We start from the raw sequence: 20,206 nt of genomic DNA, 5'->3' as shown, positions 1-20,206 counted from the left end.
GTAATTTTATGTTATGGCAAAGTATAATTTGAGATCTATTAGTACAACAAGGATTATATTTCTATTGATGAGTTAGAAATGAAAAGAAAGCTTTAATTTTGTTGTCATCTTTGCTAAGTCTTATAAACTTTTAGTTCAAACTTTGTTGGTGAGTAGGTTTACTTTGAAATTGGATAATGCGACTGCTTAATTGCTAGAGAATGAAAGGTTTATGGGAACACAAAACTCACCACTTGGAGGGAGTGCATTAGCTGTAGATGGTTTTGATCAAGACAGGACTAAAAATGGGGTTGATGGATCAAGAGAAAGATTCACGTCAAGAGACAAAGATTATAGTGATATAAAATGTTATTATTATGGTGTAAAAAGACATCCAAATGCGCTGTAAGAAGCTGAAAAGAGATATGACTACTTTAAAAAATGTGAATGATGAGAACAAATCGGATGAAGGATAGAGTGATACTGCTATTGTTGTGTTTGATGATGATAAGGTTTTTTTGATGATTTATGTAAATAAGACTCAGACTTTAAAAGGTAATAGAGGTTGAGTTTGGGATTCAGATGGTACAGTTCATATTTATAATGATAGAAGTTGCTTTATGAAGTTAGAAAAAAATGAGAAGTATGAGGATATTATAGTTACCAATAATGAAAATGTGTAGATTTAAGACATTGAGAGTGTTTATCTTAGATCTTATAATGGTGTTGTTAGAACGCTTCATCATGTAAGGTATTTATCAAGTTGTAGCTACAATTTATTTGATTGTGGTGAGTTAGCTTCTTATGTATATATATACTATGGATGAAATGATTGGTGCAAAATGTACAAAAATGGTAGTGTGAATTTATAAAGGAATAAAGTCAAAAATCATTTGTACAAGCTTGATGGAAGCTTAATTATTGAGATTCTTATGATGAAAGAAAAGAAGAAGGGCAAGTATGTCAACTTTGTAGATATTGTTGAAGTGTTTGAAAATTCAAGTCAATAGAAGATTTGTTAAGGTTTACTTTAAATATCTTAATCCCATATCAAAAGTTGAGTAAAGTTATAAGAGTTGAGAGTTTATCTTAGATCCCACATTAAGAGTTTAGTAAAAGTATAAAGGATTTCACTTTTATAAATAAGATGCTTAGGTTTTAGTTTGATAATCTCAAACAGTTAGACACTAAAAAAATAGCCAAGTGAGTAGGCTATTAAAAGGGTGTAATTGAATTTTAGGTTAAGTTTTGAATAAAGAGTTTTTGGTAACTTTTTTTGTTCCAAAAGTCTCATAGTTGTAAAGATTTATTTGTTAGTGGATTGAGTTTGGAGTAAGTCATTTTGGGTTGGGCCAAAACAAATATATTTGTGTGTTTTTGTTCTTATTTTACACTTATTATTTTGTGTGTGGGTGTTGCACATGCGTATTAATTTCCTAACAAGTAATATTAGAGCTATCATGATACCTAATAAATTGTTGATAATGGTCCTAATAAACTTCCTAATCTATTGATAGTGGTTTTATGCTTCATCTAAGAAATTAACCAATTATTGTCCATAAGCTCCAACTTGTTGCACCCATATCTTCAATTTTGTAACTTTCTTTTTTGTTTTAGACGTCTTATTAGCAGCCATGCAAATCTGATTAAACAAATGCCTCAAATGCTCATGTTTTACCACATATGCATTCTTTAATTGTTCATTATTGTCAATATACATTTGGCATTTGTTAGTTAGAACAATCACTTGTGTTATGCATTGATCAATCATCTCTTGAAGCATCTGATTATGTCTTTTCACTCAACCATATCTCATATCTACATCTATGGAAGGTTAAATGCAATCAAAGTTTTCATTAACTCGTTATGAATTTTTTGATTAGTTGAAAGCCAAGTTAGAAGAAGTCTAATGCCAAAAGAGAGATTGTTTACCTAGGGATTATGTGTCAAAATTTCTTGAAATGGTGCATCTTGATCTCTAACAGAATGACTTAGCAGATTTGGGTAGCATTTGGAAGCATTTGAATAGAATAAGGTAAGAAGCATTCGATAGTAAGTATAGGGATATGGCTTTACTTCTTTCAGTTGTGGTAGACAACAATCTAATTATGGCCATGGTACAGTTTTGAGATCCATCATATCGGTGTTTTGTTTTCACTAAAATGGATATGGTGTCAACTATCAAAGGCTACATGGTGTTACTTCGATAGGATCTACCGAATCTAGACAAAATTTATTAGACAAACAAGATAGGTTATCGTAAGAAACTGGTCGAAATGCTTGGACTTAGTTTACCTTAAGTCAATATATATGTTACGTTAAAAGGTAAGAGCAAAGAGATTTTATGAAGCTTTTTACGAAACTTTATTAAAGAACATTTAGATGATGAGCAAGGCATGATTGCAATGGTTTTAGCCATATATGGGTTGGTAGTTTTCCTGAGGGTTGTAGGCTACGTTGAAGTCACCGTGTGGACTTTGTAGATCAAATTGAGCATAAGATCAATGTGGCACTAGCTATTTTGGTAGAAACCATCAGAAGCTTAAATCATTGTCGTTGAAATGAGCAATGACATTTCAACTGATACGTGAACTACTTTACATTTGGATGAAGAGCCATTTTGAGTGCATAAAAAATAAGTTACATAAACCTTACTTCATTTCCAGTATTACTATTAAGAAATTTTGCAATAGCAAATGCCCAAAGGCAAGATCAAAAGAAGATTGGATTTTATATATGCGAAAAAGTTTACTAGTCAAGAAGTAAAATGAAGGGCACTATGGATATAACATAGATTTATAGAGCTATAACTAGACTTAACTTAAGGAGTCGTCATTAATCTTTTTTTTTTTTAGGTACGATTAGTCACTTAACTGAATTTATTCTATTTAAAAAAGACGTCTCAAGCTTGAGTCGGGTATTTTTAAAAAGTAAAGTCTAGTCTATGAAATCAAGCTAAGTTCGAGAGTACAGTTATTTATAAGGAAAGTTATATCACTTTTATAACACTCACCAAATGATGGTATCAACTTTTCATGTTATCCATTAAGCTTTTTAAAAAAACTCTTACCAAATAATTAATTATTAAAAATTATTTTTAATTGACTTTGATATTTTTAGTAAAAAATTAAGAGAATTCTCTCACTTCACGAGTATACAAGAAAACTATTGTTTCTCTTGTAAAAGCTTCATTGTCAGATTATTTAACATTTTAAAAAATGAAATTCTAAGGAAAATTTGATTCTTTAACTTTTTTCCTAAGAATTTTTTTTAATTTTATTTTAGAGAAAAGAAAAAAATTGATGTTTTATTTAAGGAAAAATTGATACTTTTAATTTTTTTCCAAATATTTTTAAAAATATTTTTTTAAGAAAAAATGATACTTTAGCTTTTCTTTAAAACTTTTTTTTGAAATATTTTTTATTTAAAAAAATTGATATTTTAACTTTTTCTTAAAAATATTTTTTTAAAATTTTTTATTTTTAAGAAAAATTGATACTTCAATTTTTTCTCAAAAATAGTTTTTTAAAATTTTTTATTTTTAAAGAAAATTGGTACTTCAATTTTTCTTTAAAAAACTTTTTTTGAAATTTATTAAAAATATTTTAATTTTCCTAAAAATAAAAAATATTTGAAGAAAATCTTATACATAAATGAATAAATAATATTAATTTACATAAAAAGAAATAAATAAATACATAAATAAACAAAGAATAAAAAAAATTTTGGCTCGACTCTACAGCTAAAGAAGGAATTGGTTGCAGACTCAAGAAACCGGTTGGATTAGCTCTAAACACGACTCAACTCGACTTGAATAAAGGTTTATGGGAAAAGGTTGTCAGTTTGAGTTACGACTAGACCAGATTTGCCAAATGAAAAACACGCAGATCTTAGGTAAATTTAAATCGAAAATAACGTAGTTTGAGAGCACTATAAATGGCCAAAATTTTGTTTCTCTTTTTAGAATCTCTTTTTGTTTTCTTTCTTTATCTACCTTTTCTTTTTATTATTTCTCTCTCTAAAAAAATTGAACACATGTTGAATATTTGTCAATTTCTGGAAAATGGTCACCAGTTTCTGAAAAATCACGCTAAAAAATTCAAGTTTAGCTAGAAAGTTCAAACGGTTTCTAGAATTTCCAAAAAAATTTTCCAAAAATTTTTAAAAAAACCTTGCAAAAACACCTAAATCAACCTTCTGGATCTTTCACTAACATTATTTACCCCAAATTAAACCGAAGCAACTCCAACAAATCAACAAATTTTCATAAAAATCAAATTTCTTCCAAACCATAACCTTTCTGCCAAACTAACTTTTCTTGACTTGATTGGTGTTTTGATGAAGATCAAATTCTTCAAAAATAAAAAAATCCATCTTATCATCGAATAAAAAAATGGAATTTATCTAAAAAAAATCTTTCAGTTTCAATTCTGATAACATAAATTTTCAATTATCTCATTCTTTGCTAAATCCCACCATTTGATCTTCACTAGTTTTTGTTCATTGATCTTTGGCCCTTTCACTTTTCCTTTTTTTTTTAAAAAAAACCTAGTTACATAAAATATTTAAAGATAAATGAAAAATGAAATTAAAATTAGAGATAAATCAAAACAAGAGTTTTTTAAAAAATAAAATAAAATAATTAAATAAATAATCTAGATAAGTAAAACACCTTCATATGGATAAAATAAAAAAAAATAACGATGATAATAAAAATAAATATTAAAACCTAAAAACAAAATAATATATATAAAAATGGATATTTGGGTAAGGATTGGTTTGGGCTTGATCGGATTCGACCTAATTGATTTCAGTTCGAACCAAATAAGGGGTCTACACATGATATTAGAGCTCAGGTTTTGTAATGTTATTCTTGCATGTTACCTCTTTCAAGTTTGTCATATAAAAAGCTTTTGTTTTGGCCTATTATAATGAAGGTCTATTAAAATAGTATTATCTAAAATCTATTAAATCATAAGTTTTCTGTGATTTTATATTCAAATTGAATTCCTTCATTTATTGTCAATTGGTTTTGGCTAAATTTAATGCTTAACATATATATTTCATTCCACAAAATAAAATACTTTAATTTTATTTATTATAACAAAATACCCAATACCCATAGCATCGGCAGACGCGAACTGCCAAATGATAAAAAAAAAAAAGGATAAACGCCACATACATCCCATGTGATATTTGTGTTCTCCATATTTACCCCTTAAATAAATTTTTTCTTATAATCTTAAGATTTTTCTATTACCATAAAAACTTACATAGTTAATACCTTATATACTTTTATCACATGTTTAAATTAATTAATATGAAATTTCAATTACACCCATATTCTAAATACACTCATGCCCATTGTTTCATCTCTAATCTTGCTCAAAGTCTACCATAATTATCTATTTCGCAAATTCTCTCTCTTTCTCTCTCTTTATGAAAATCTATACACAAAAAACAATACTAAGAAAAAATTCAAAATCTTTCACATATAAATAATTTCAATTTTCAATTTAGATTTTAGGGAGCATTTGGTCTGGAAAATATGAGATTTTCTTTTGGAATGTTGCTGTTGGGTACAAATTCTCACATTTGGTTCAAGGATATTTGATTCCTAAGGGTAATCTTAGATTCTCAATAGCACCTAAAGTCTTGGAAGTAGAAACTTACCTCTTTTTGTAGTTTTTTAAGATTTCAGGAGAAAAGATACTTTTATCTCATATTTGACCTGAATAAAATATATTTTCTTTCTATTTTACCCTTTTGAAAAATAACGTATCGTAAGAAACTTAATTTTTTTTTTTTATGAATGTTGTATTGAAAACAAATATCACAAATACTGCATTTGTTGGAAGCTTTAATGTAGTATTTGAGTTTTTTTTTTTAATTGAATACTTTTTTTATTTTTTCACTCTAATATTGCATTTGTGAGCTTTAAAATGCTGTAATTGTTATTATTTACTACATTTCTTTGATTTGATATGCAGTATTTGACAACTCATTTATTTTCCCACTCGAATATTGCATTTAAATGGTTTAAAACGCGTTAATTATGATTAGTTACTATATTTCTTTGAGTAGAAATATAGTATTTGATTATTGCGTCTCTTCCCCATCTTTCGCTTGTATTTGTTTAATAGTTGTTTGTCATCTCCACTTACATTCTTAAAAACAAAATAAAAAAATATTTTGTTTATTTGAGTGGAAAAATGAAGTGACCACTCACAAAAAAGTCTCTTTTTCCATGTTTTAAAATTATTTTAATTGTTTTCTCTAACAAAGTCGATTAACTGCCACTTTAATGGGTCTATCAGATTGTGTGACTCAGGTGAGTTGGTCCTATTTATTGTGTTTCTATTCATAGGAATGCAATATTTGAGTACTTTTTTTTTATTTTTTTACTCAAAACAAATGTTTTGAGGCAATGATGAAATAATTGTGGATTATTTATTCTGTTTCTTGGAAGATAAATGCAATAATTGAGTATTATAATTTTTTTAAACATATAAAAAGCTCAATTTTGCGTTTCTTTGAACATAAATGTAGTAATTGATCATTGTAATTTATTTAAAATAATCAATTACTACATTTTTTTGAAGTTAAACATAATAATTGTTCATTGAAAATTTTTTGAAACATGTGTATAATCAATTACTACATGAAATTAATGCAATAATTAGTGACTAATTTTTTTTTAATAGTTGGCTAGTCAAATATTTCGTTTCTATGATATGAAACACATTATTTATTGATTTTTTTTTATTTGACAAGTTGTGTTTGTTATGTAGTAAAGGACATTATAGTAAAAATTATGATTAAGTAATTGTAGATTCCCCTAACCAAACATGGGAATCTAAAAATGAGATTTCATGAAAAATCACACTTTCTCGGAGATCATATTTTCTCTTGAAATATAAAATTCTGTGAGCCAAACGCCCCTTTAAGAGTTTTTATTTTTTTTCTCGAACAAATTCTTACTCTAACTTCTTAATCTACATGGATTAAACTTCACCAACCGATTTAAGGTTTTGCAACAAAACACAAATTGTTTCCTCCCTAATTTAATCACTTTACTTTTACATAACATCGTCATTTTGAGAACCCATGAAAGGTTCAATTCTTGTGGATGAGGTAAATTAAGGCTAAAAAAGAGTAAAATTTTGGTTAATTCTATATATAACAGTGATTTAAATGCGAGTTCCAGTAAAAAAAAAGTGCAAAACAGAGGTGGGCAAGAAGTGAAGCAAAAACAAAATCTGACTAATTCATGTTGAGGAGTGTTGATAGGGTTGAAGGAGGTTGATAGGGTTCATATCATGTTTAAATTAATGATGTAGGTTAATTGGGTTCATATCATTTTAGAAAATAATGTGGAATTTGGATCCCTAGATAAACGGTCTGGTGGATTCTTTATCTTATAAAGGCTTCATTTAGATGAACAATAAAATTAATTTTGGTAAAATTAAAAACAATGGTGAAAGTGAGATTAATTGCTTTAACTGTGAAGATATACTTTTGGATGTAAATGCAGTTGCGGAAGTGAGGTGAATTATAGTTAAAAAGAAAATAATTATTAAAGATATTAAATTAAAATTTATATGTAATGAAAATTTTAAATTATTTAACATTTATAAAATTTAAAAATTATTAAATTATTTTATGATAAATAATAATTAAAAATTAATAAAAAATAAAAGTTTATTGTATAGTAATAAATTTTATTTATTTATTAGTTTCTTATATTTCATATTTTTTTAAATAAAATACAAAAATGCAAAAATAAAAATAAAATCAAAAGGATATCTTGGTATTTGTAATATAAAATAAAGGACAAAAAAAGAAAGAAAAATGAAAAGCTGAGTTTAGTCTACCACTAGACCAAATTCCGTTAATGAGTAAATAGGGGTTAAAAACCCATCGTGTTGCTAATGGATGTCTATTACCGATTGACACAAAGTTTTTTTAGCAACAGTACCTTCAATGGAAGCTCAATTGATTCCAAACATAGCCTAAATACTGCTTCAATCTTTTTAAGTTAAATAGTCTTTCATTCCGGTGGATTCTTGAACTAATTATAGTAATTTCGGTTTTACAAATTCCTGAACTCATTAAATACTCTTTCAATCTCTTTCATTTTTCTTTTTTCTATTTTTGCCATTAATCTTTTTCATTTATCTTGGTCTTCAAATAAGCAATTTAATACTCTTTTAATTTTTTTATTTTATTTTCAATTGAAACTAGTTTTTTTAAATTGGAGAAAGGATAAAGAAATTTAAGGTGAAGAATTTTTAGATCTAATATTAAAGTGTTTGGTTTTCATAGGTAATAATGACAAGATTTGAAATTTTAAGCCAAAAAAAGGTTTTATAGTCATTTCGTTAATTCATTAACGGTGTAAGTCCTTATGATAACATAAAAAAAACCTCACGATTATAAGCAAGAAAAATATTACTTAGGAGATAAATGTTGGAAATGCAAATACCATAGGGAATGTATATGAAAAAAAATCTTGCCTCTCAATATCCATACTTTCTAGGAAATGACTATAACCAGAATAAAAACCAGAACTAGGAGTAAAACCGGGGTATGAGGAGGGTGAAGGGATAAAACAACCATCAATAATATTCAATTGAATATGTTACACAACAAAAAATTCAAATTATAATATCTTTTGTAAACCTAGTAAAAATCAAATAATTAGAGCAATACTAACAAGAAACCAGTTATAGCAAATAAATCACCATACCATGCATAAATACATGGACAAGCAATTTTATGTGAAAAATCTCCATAATATGAAAAGTAAAGGTCACAAGTCACCAAAGAAATCTCTACTATAAAAAAATAATGAGAATACAAGTTTTCTCTACCTATAATTAGAAGCATATAATTATAATATCTCAAGATTAATCAATTTTGACAAAAAAAAAAAATTATAAGAGAGAATTAAAGAAATCTTACCAAAAGAATGACTTAACAAACACCCATGAAATTTACAAGTAGGAGCCCAATTTTCACTATTTAAAATAAAGAATAAAATTACAATCCTATTGGAATATATATATTTTTGAAGTATTTATTATAAAAAATTATTGATTGATTTGTTAATTTTATTGATAAAAAGGATGGAAATCAAATTTTAAAACCCACCACCAAAAAATGTTTTATTCCCCTACACTTCAACAGAATCGTATTCAGAGTTTTGGGTCTATATAAACAAATTGCATCGGAAAAGAAAACCAAACCAAGCTAGGCAAGCCTTCTCTCTAATATCACCCTGTCATAAACCTCAAGATCCACAATGCAAGCCACAAAGGATAACAAGGATCAGAAAAACAAATTGGAACAAGTGTTTCGATCTTACTCTAAGCAGGGCAGCCTCACCAGGGACCAGCTCAAGGATGCTTTTGAACATCTAGGTGCACTCACGCCAAACAAGCAAGTTGAAGAGGCCATGGACGTTGCCGATAAAAATAAGGACAATTTGATCGACTGCACCAATGAGGAGTTGGATTCCCTTGTTGAATATGCTTAGAATGAAAAATTCATGTCAATATGATTAAATTCAAAATACATTTTTTTTTAAAAATTCATATATGGTTTTTTTTTTATATTTTTACATTTTGTTATCGTAAATTTGTTTAAAATTGTTACTTTTGGTATATCTTGCTTCATTTGAAATTAATATTCAATAGCCATAAATTTATACATTCAACAAAATGATCACTTTGAGACAGATTCATGGCAATCCTTTTCAGGCAGTCTGATCCATCCAACTAGTAATATGTTCTGATCATATTTCAACAAACCAAATTTATTTCTCTGACACATTCCAACAAAAAAAAAAAGATTTAAAAAAAATTATAGCTACTACTTGTAGTTATCTTCAAATTTCGTGCTCTATATATCATATACACATATCAATTATTTGACTATTCACCAAAGTTATGACCTGTGCTGTGACGACAGAAAGTTCTTTGTTTTTAAGCCTTTTTTTGTTAAATAATGCTACACTGGAATGCGCTTGACATCTGTCTCCCTACAATCAATTCCAGTTTGATTTTGTAGAGCAGGAATGTGGGTTCCATTTTGTTACAGAATAAACAGAGTATCGGCATCGCTGGTGGTGTGCTATTTCGTCTCGCGGCCAGCTGCCACTCAATCGCCATTTCGGTTTGGTGTTTCATTTCTGTTACTCCTACTAGTACTCTTTTTTTTTAAATAATTTTTTTAATGAAGACCATTCATTTTAATATTTATTTAAGAATCCTTTCTTCCCCAATTAGGACGATTTGCTTATATTCTTTAGCTAATATATATTATCGTTTTTTAAATCATCACGATAATTTAATTATTATGATAATAAGATCATTAAAATGATTTAATTATCAATAATCTTAAATTACTATGTATAATACAATATTATAAATCACTAATATTTTTAAATAATTATATTTGATATTATATGAAAAATAAATCAGATAATATAAAATATCTAAAATAACCTTGTAAAAAAAGTAAAATATTTAATACTTATTAATTTAATAATTCATAAAATAATTAAATATTATTTTATATAAAATGTTGAAAATAATGACTCAAATCTCATAAGAGATTTGTTTGAGATTTATTAGAGATTTATTTAAAATTTGTCAGATATTGCTTGATGGATAAGAAGACTTACAAATGAAGAATTCTAAGAGAAAGATGATTCTTAATAGGTAAGTTTGACTTGCAAGAGAAGAATTCTAAAAGGAAAAGGATTCTTAATAAGTAAGTTTAACTTACAGGAGAAGAATTCTAAGAGGAAAAGAATTCTTAATAGGCAAATTTGTATGGTTATAAATATGTGAAGTCTCTACAGGGTCATGTATGAGAAAAAGATGTAAGAGAGTTGTAGGATTTTATGGGATAGACACTCCTTAGAAGTATTGGGGCTCTACGTCTCATGGGTATGTATATTTATTTATGAGTGGATTAGAGGAGACTGAGAGGGTTCACATGGTATGATGTATGAGAGTATATTGGTATATGTTTGGTTATGTTGAAAGGGTGTACAAGGGTTTGGGTTTGTGTTTGTTTGTGTTGAGAATACTTCATAGGACTAGAGGAGATTGAGAGTGTCTTATGAGTATTGATTGTTGAGTGAGGTAGATAATTTGATGTATATTTGTAATTCTCTACAACTAGTGGATCTTATTTTTCATTCGTGAACGTAGGTTGATTGAATCGAATCATGTTAAATTATTATCTTTTGTGTGTTTGATTTATTGTTTGATTTCGCTTCCACTGGTATGATTAGATTAAAGGCTTTTAGCTCAACAAATAGTATTAGAGCTGTGGTGTTCCCCAATATAAAACTATAAAATATAAATAAATTTTGATAAAAATAATTTCTAAAAAAATATTAAATAAATTTGTTATTTTTTCTAATCAATATAAATTTATAACATAAGAATTTTTTAGAAAAAGTGATTAAAAAACTGGTTTTTTAAAATTTTTAGTAGCCAATTTCTTGAGTAATTTTAACTATCTTATCATCTTAGTGATTTAAGCTTACTATCACATAAAATTTTTAAATTGTTGCCAAACAAGGTGATGTGATCACTCTCTTACTGATATTCGGCTATTAGTGTATTTGCTGTAAGATTGTCAATATTACTTGTATTAACTCCCAACTATCAAGTGATCATGTATAGTATTTAAGCTATGTTTCGTTATTGTTTTTTTTTTTTTTTTTTTTTTGCTTTTGGAATATGTTTGGTTGGTGTTTTTATTTTTTTATTTTATTAAAAATAAATAATAAAAGGTAAAAAGAAAAATGAAAAAAAAAATACAAATCAATAAGGAATATAAGCATATAAAAGATTTCCTTTTGCAAATAAATAAAGTTTTTATTGAATTCAAACCAATTCATCTTGACTTGTGGTACGTTTATCACATTCTAACAAAGAATTATTTTGCTAGAGGATGGGAAAAAAATTGAATTGAATTTAATTGATTCATATAATTATTCTTAAAAAATTATATTCAATAAGTTTGAATTTAAATTTTAACTCTTTTTTCATATATCCAAACTTATTGTAAAATATGTTTTTTGTAACTCAATTATTAATTTTTTTTAATTGTCTGTATAACTAGCTGTTGGTCGTAAAATATTTGTGAATATCCAAGCTATTATTTTTGCAAGCCGTCGATTAAATGAGCATCAATATCTAAGCTATTATTGTTGCAAGCCGTCGATTAAATGAGCATCAACCGCCAACTGTACACCATACATGCTCATGCAGGCCTTCCATTGAATATCTAAGCTATTATTGTTGCAAGCCGTCGATTAAATGAGCATCAACCGCCAACTGTACATCATACATGCTCATGCAGGCCTTCCATTGATTTACGCCCTATTTAAACCCTTCCAAGATAGAGGGAGTCAACGACTCTGGTTAATTTTATGGGTTGCTCCTGTGAATTTAAGCAATAGCTAGCCCTCTTTTCAGTTTTCAGCTATATGAGCATTCTCTTCGCCACCATGCTATCTAGGCACCTGCATTCAACTCTTTTGGAAATTATTGGATTTCCTACTTTTATTCTTGTAGCATTAATATCGTTCGAAGCTTTGTTTATCCTTCAAAAATGGAATCCCTTTTTCCACTTCCTCTTACCATCTTGCTTTCTCCTTTTCACCCTGAAAACCTACCTCTTGAACTCAAAGCCTCCTCCCGTCTATCTTGTAGACTTCTCATGTTACAAACCACCAAGCTTCTGTAAAGCCCCTTTCTCTTCCTTCATACAACACGCTTCCATGATCGAATCTTTCGACTGTGAGAGTGTAGAATTCATGGCCAAAATCTTAACCTCTTCGGGAATATGCCAAGAGACCTATCTTCCTCCAGCCTTACACAGCATTCCTCCAAAAACCCATCAACAAGAATCCATTAAAGAAGCCGAAATGGTGCTCTTCCCTGTAATGGATAATCTTTTATCCAAAAGTAAACTATCTTCTCATGACATCGATATACTGATTGTCAACTGTAGTGGTTTTTGTCCCTCACCTTCGCTCTCCTCCATTATCATTAACAAATACTCAATGAGAAGTGATATTAAGAGCTATAACCTCTCTGGTATGGGGTGCAGTGCAGGAGCCATTGGGATTGATTTGGCAAAAAATCTTCTCAAAACTCACAAGAACTCTAATGCCATAGTTCTTAGCACAGAAATCCTATCTAGCGGTTGGTATTCAGGTCACGAGAAGCCTAAGTTATTCCTCAGCTGCGTTTTCCGGATGGGCTGCGCAGGAATACTGCTCACAAACAAAATAGAAGCAAGAAACACAGCAAAATATAAGCTTTTACACAGTCTAAGAACCCAAAGAGCCTTTGACGACAGGGCTTACTTCTTGGCATTCCGTGAAGAAGACTCTTGTGGAAAACTTGGGGTTACGTTCAAAAAAGATTTACTACAAGCTGTAGGAGAAACTCTCAGGTCACACATAACAATCCTTGGTTCCCAGATCTTGCCTTTTTCGGCGAATTATGGCATGTTGTTTCGATCATTCAAAAAAAATTCATTGATAAATCAGGGGAAATTTACATGCCAAGTTTCAAGAGTGTGATACAACATTTCTGTTTGCCAACTTCAGGAAGGCCACTGATAAGAGAGGTAGCCAAAGGGTTAAAGGTTAATACAAGAGACGTTGAACCTGCTTTGATGACACTGCATAGGTTCGGGAACCAGTCATCTTCTTCATGGTGGTATGAACTAGCTTACATGGAGGGCAAGGAGAGAGTGAAGAGAGGTGATAAGATTTGGCTTCTTGGGTTGGGTACCGGGCTCAAGTGCTGTAGCTTGGTTTGGGAGTGTCTAAGGCCTATAGTTGAGGAGTCCAAAAGAAGCCCATGGAGCGATTGTATACACCTGTATCCTGTTGAGGCCATTGATCAAGGTGTCCAACCTGATGCTCTCTATTAGTCCAATTCTTATCATTCATGGTCAAGAATCAAGATTATGTTTACTTTCCATGATTCATTCATTGATACAGTATAATTTATGCGCATGGCGCATGTCACAACTTTTACAGTTATTTAATGGTAATTAATGATTCAAATTAAGGAGAAATGAGAAATAAAATGGCTAAATTTTTTTTAAAAAACTCTTGAATTATTTTATTTTTTTAAAATAAATTCTTATATTTTTATTGTATTTAAATAAGTGATTTTTTTTATTTGCATCTAAATAAATTTTTACTTAAAAAAATTGATTTATATGAAATATTTATTTAGATATAAATTAAAAGTTAAGATTTTATTTATATATAAATTAAAATAAAAAATTTATTTAAATATAAATAACTTATTTGTATGCAAAATAAGTATATAAAATTAATCTAAATAAAATTAAAATGTTCAGAAGTTTTTTTTTTTTTTTTTAGGTTAATAAAATTGTGTTATGACCCATGGACACGGTTTTGTAGAAGTTACCACAAAACCTTGACATGACTTAACCACAATGACAAAATTCAAATTAAAATCAAATTTATTAATAAAAAATTAAATTAATTATGCTGAATTTTGAAAAAAAAATATAAATTGATATTTTAAAAAAATAAAAAATATATTTGTACCTTAAATTTTTAAATAATATATAATTTATACTATAAATATTATATTTTGTCTCATATTAATCAAAACTTTAATTTCACTAACTATATTAATTTATATATATAACATTTAATAAATATTATTAAATTATGTATTCATTGCATATATTATTAATATCTTTTTTAATATAAATTAAAAATATATATATTACTTGAACTGTAAAAATATATTAATTATTTTTTGTAAGGTGACAACCACATAAAAGACTATATGTTTTTATTTAATAAATAATATTCATATAATAAAATTATATTTATTAGATATTATATAGACAAATAAAGTTAATAATGTTAGAATTTAGATTAAAATGATATTTTATTTAAAAGTTTATAATAGAAATTATATATTTTATTTTTTATATGAATTTATATTTATTCTTAAAATTCGTATAAAAAAATAATTAATTCCATTTAAAACAAAATTTATGTATTTATTATAAGTTAAAATTTTATATTTGTAGTTAAACTATTTTAAAATTTTATGATAACTCTCACATCAAAAGTCAAACAAAATTATCCTTTTAAATCTGTTCCGACGGAAAATGACAAAAAAACAAAAATAGTTGACTCTTAAGTTTCGGACAGGCTGTGTAACTAAAAAAAAATGATGATAGGACTTTTGGTTGCACAATCATTTTTTTTTTTTTCTATTCCTGACAGTAAAATTGGTAATCTCAATCCTCTTAAAGATTGGCAATCTCATCCTGTTCAAGCGTCATATGACAGTAAAATGAGCATTATAAAAGGCCGAACAGTTTCAAATACTACAAGAAGAAAAATAAGTGCCCTTGATGATCAACCGAGGATCCCCAGTAGCCAAGGGCTGGGCTCTTACTATTCTTGCGTTTCAATTTCCAACCAACACAAGTGTTCACTTATTTAAACTTCACCACATGTATCTGGATGGGAATCAACTTTACAAAAGGGCTAAAATAGGACCTTAACTTTATACTTACAACCCATAGGAAAATACAAGCACAAATGGTTGTTGTTCTTACAGAAATTAAAAAACAAAAAATGAAAGATTCATGATGCGTAAGCCGGATTAACATAATAGCATCATTTGAGGGAATGTTAGACCAAGCACTAGGGTTCCTGATAAAATATACTCTGATTTGAATAATCACCTTGGGATGGTGAACAATTTGAAATAGTACTAAAAAAGCAGGTGGTTAAATGCAAGCAAGCGCAATTTCAATTATCAAAATATTCTACCAAACACTTTTATCAAAGGGGATGACCCCCTGTTCTCATGGTTAGAACTTGACAGCATGAAAGTTTTTGCACAACCCACAAAGCTGAATGTTGACCAAGGATTCTTGATCAACCATTTAACGAAGATGAATATGCCAACTTTTTGAACCAGCCAACCTAAATTTGGAAGGGACGAGTACCCTTCCTTCACCATCCTCTAATTCAAGCGTCAGTTTTTTTCTTGCTGAATAGAACTGAAACTAATGCCAACGCTTGTATTGATTGCCTAAAATAAATCCCATTCATTTTACTGTTACATTGCAAGCATGTTGGCAATTTTTATGCAATTTGCAGTTTTTTTTCTTTAATCTCCAACGGTCAAAGCAGGCATTGCTCGATATAAGTCTGAACCATGAATGATAAAGGTTAGATCCCCTTCATATTTCCAACCAATCATCTTCAATGCAGCTGTTAAAACTGTTCACACATGAACTTCAGTGGTGTTCATTCCATGTGTGAGTGGTCAGCTTCAGCCAGGCCTTAATAGTGCATTGAGGATTGTTAATAGGACAAGTACTGGAGGTTAGCTAGCTGAACGCAACTCAAACACGGTACGGTGAAAAGGTCCGTAACTTACAAGTGGTGGAGCAGCAAGAAACTTAAAAGCCAAAAAGTTGAAAAGATAAAAAAGCAGAGAGCAACTTGTTTAGATCAAAGAAAACGGATGAAATTGTCACATGATGGTCCCATCAGTAAAAATACAAGTTATCATTATAAACAAAACCAGATACTAATGGCATGTGAGAAACTTTAGAGAGAAAATTTGAGGGATCAGTGTCTTGATTTGCATCTTCACAATTTTGATACAGAAAGGCAACAATATTTTGTAATGTATTAATATGAATTTGTAGGCCATAGCAGTAACATCAACAAAAGAGCAAGTGGTAAGGAATTGAAAACCATTGGATTTTAGATGGAAAACAAAATTACTAAGATTTCTTTACAATGAGCATCCACAAAGATGATTAAACAATGATCTACGGCAACCAAGCTACTGTTTGAAGAAAATTTACCGCTGGGCACTAAAAACTCACCGGACCTTCTTACGAGACTTAAATGGGTATCGTGATGGCGGTGATGGGGAAAATTCGGTTGGTAGTTGAGGCGGCTCTGCCTCACCAGTGAGCATGCCCACAACCTCCTTCATGGAAGGCCGGCAAGCAGGTGATTTTTGCAAACAAAGCAACGCAACTGTGATACACAAAAGAGCCTGTTCCCTGTTCGGAGACTGTATACTCTGGTCAACCAAATCAATCAGCTTTCCTGTTCGCCCAAGATGCCGCGCCCAAGAAATCAGATTGGCCCGCTGAAACTCCGACATAGGTGAGCCTGTAACCTGCAGGGGTCGCCTCCCTGCTATCAAAACCAACAGTAGAACCCCAAAACTATAAACATCACACTTCTCTGATAGATCCCCGCCGCCACCGTATTCAGGAGCAACGTAGCAAACGGTTCCTCTCATACTGGGCGTACTGCTAATACCACCACTCTTAGGAATCTCCCCACTGAATGAATCATTACTGTTCCGGCGAGCTCTCCATAATTCACCACTAAGCCCATCCCATAACCAATCCACACTTCCAAAGCTACCTTTACTCCTACTTCTTTTACTCTTCTTCTTCTTGCTCTCTGTATACAATTCGTCATCAACTGGCGACCAATTCTCCCCACCAACAATATCATCACTATCGTACATCCCCAACTGTCTCTTCTTCTTCTTCTTCTTTTTATTCTTTTTCGCAAGCTCTTCGCAGTACTCCTCTTTCCACCACTCCCTTGCCGGTCTCCTCTTCTCCTTCTTTACATTCTTTTCCTTATCTTCCTCCATTGACACCCACCATTCCAATCGTTTTGTACCCTTCTTCTTATTCTTCTCCAATTTGGCATTCGTTTCACTACTCGAAGAAGCCACCGAAGCAATCCAATCACTACTAGGTCTCTGCTTCTTAATCTCAGTCCCAATCCATTCCATCACATAATCCTTCACTTTCCCATTCTCCGTCACCGCCCCGGTATCTTGCTTCCACCACCAATCCCTACCGGAACCATTCCTCATCCCTTTCCCACACTGCTTCCCTCCACTCATCAATTCTTTTCCACTCTCCACACTAGCCCTATCGAAATTCCCCTCCGAAACACTCCCCTTCTCCATCATTTCAGGAGAGATCGCAACTGCCACCCCCACTGTCTCTGGAGAAACTGCAACTGTAACAACCTCCGCATTTTCCGGCGATTCCATAACCGAACCCGGCGATTGATCAACCGCCAAATTGAACTCCTCAGTTCCTGTAGCCACACTCTCAGTTTCTGCAACAGATCCATTATCCTCAACTATTTCAATTTTAATTTCCTCTGATTTCAACCTTGCTAATCCAAAATCCGCAATTTTGGCTGAAAAATACTGATCCAACAAAATGTTACTAGGCTTAATGTCTCCGTGAATTACCGGAGGATCCAATCCGTGGAGATATTCAAGTCCCTTGGCAATATCAACAGCAATCGAAAACCTTTGTTTCCAGTTCATTAATTCTGGACATTTTCGATGAAGCAAGGCGTCTTGTAGATTGCCGTTAGGCATGAGCTCGTAAACCAGGAGCATGCGGCGTCGCTTTCGTTCGTAAGAGAAGCCGAGGACTGAGACGACGAGGGAAGAGTCTAGTTTTGAACCGAAGAAGAGCTCGTTTTGGAACTCGCGTTCTCCTTGGAGGGAACCGGCGTCCATCATCTTGACGGCGACGGTTTGATTGTCGTTTTTGTTGGGGTGGTGGTTGTTAGGGATGGTGGCGCGGTAGACGGAACCAAAGCCGCCTTGACCGAGGAGGCGAGAGGTGGAAAAGGAGGAGGTGGCACGACGGAGGATGGAGTAAGAGAACCGGTGTGGAGGCTTGGAGTCGGCAGGGACTGTACGTTCACGCCGGATTTTGCGAAGGCACAAGGATAGAACTAATAAGATTGAAAAGGCCGCTGTGACGGCTGCAACGGGCGGGAAGATGAGTTGCGTGGGTAAAGGATGCTGGTGGTGGATCAACGGCGGTTGCTGCTGTGGAGGCGGCAGCGGTGGGATCGAGCGTGACATTCTGTAAGCAGAAAAATTTTCTCCCTCTCCTAAGAAAAGAAAAAAGAACTGGGAAGATGATTTTAAGTGGATTGAAGGGAATAGAAGTGAGGATGGAACATAATCTGGTTAGGGGATTGGCGCCGAAGATTGGTTGAAAGAGATTGGGTTGTTCTCAACTGGCTTTTGTGATGCTTTTGTTTCGGTTGTTGAAACTGGCGAGGCCTTTTTTGAGGGGTTGCCTGTATTAATTGACAATGACGAAAAGATATATCATTACACCTAAAAAAATAAATATCACCCTCTCTTCTCACTTGTAAACATATGTCATTTCCTCTGCCCCACTTCAGCTCTTTTAATTCCCTCACCACCCCACCACCCCCCCAAAAAAAAAAAAATAAAATAAAAAACCAAACAAGCAAATAAAATTACTGTTGATCACTTTGAGCTTACAAACCAGGAATATCATAATTTTTTTAATTTCCTAATTTATCCTTTATGAGATTCAAGAACATGTTAGGTGCATGAATTCGTTATAATCTGTAAGTATTAATAAAAATCTCATGCCAAATAATTCAAAGATTATCTTCATTTCAAAGGAAGAATTATAAGGCGACCTTGTAAAGGAGATTATCAAATCTATTGAACTAAAATAGGGTTTAAAAGAAAATGTTATTCCCTCCAAAATCATCCAATCCAAGTCAAAATTACCAAGTTATATTGAAAGTTAGAACTTTGGAATCCTTCATGCTTTTGCCATTGTTTAACTTTGATATCAAAATTGAAATCCTAACTTCTTTTTACCATATATATATAAATATATAAACTTCATGCTTAAAGTTTGGCGTTTGTGTTTTTGTGAATTAAAGCACAAGAATATGCTTTTTAAGAGAAGCTGAGGAATCATTCATAATTTTTCCATTTCTGAAAAGGGGTTGTGACTGATTCAAAGAAGGAAAAAACTTAATCACTTGGAATATGAAAGGCAAGGGTGAAGGTTGACTAATTACCAGCAATCAAAATGGAAGAAGAAAACCAGCTTAGAGTCATCCACTTATATAAACAAAGTGGGGTAGGTATTAATTTCTTGTTTTCTTCTGCTCAAACTTTGAAAACCTTGGGCCTCTTCCACGCTTTGTGCCTCATACTCACCTTTCACATTTTTGTGATTCTTCTACCATTTGCTTTGACCTTTTCCTTTTATAGTTTTTACTTTTAATTTGATGAGTAAATAGTTAATATCACTACTACATTTTAAT

The 20,206-nt window shown here is 30.9% G+C and overlaps 2 pseudogenes across 1 annotated transcript; one reads left to right on the top strand and one right to left on the bottom strand.

Annotated features, from left to right (window-relative positions):
- Positions 1-12,161: 12,161 nt before the first annotated feature.
- On the top strand, positions 12,162-14,077 carry LOC111274477 (3-ketoacyl-CoA synthase 6 pseudogene; annotated as a pseudogene).
- Positions 14,078-16,700: 2,623 nt separating this feature from the next.
- Positions 16,701-19,258, bottom strand: LOC111281438 (receptor-like serine/threonine-protein kinase At4g25390 pseudogene; annotated as a pseudogene). The gene has a single exon (XR_016329189.1). The product of XR_016329189.1 is annotated as a receptor-like serine/threonine-protein kinase At4g25390 pseudogene (transcript).
- Positions 19,259-20,206: the final 948 nt, after the last annotated feature.

This window comes from Durio zibethinus, chromosome 17 (genome assembly GCF_047325235.1).
Source record: "Durio zibethinus cultivar Kanyao isolate XHJ-2024 chromosome 17, ASM4732523v1, whole genome shotgun sequence".
Taxonomy (NCBI): domain Eukaryota; kingdom Viridiplantae; phylum Streptophyta; class Magnoliopsida; order Malvales; family Malvaceae; genus Durio; species Durio zibethinus.
Note: the sequence above shows the minus strand (reverse complement) of the source record. Positions and strands in the feature narration are given on the sequence as shown.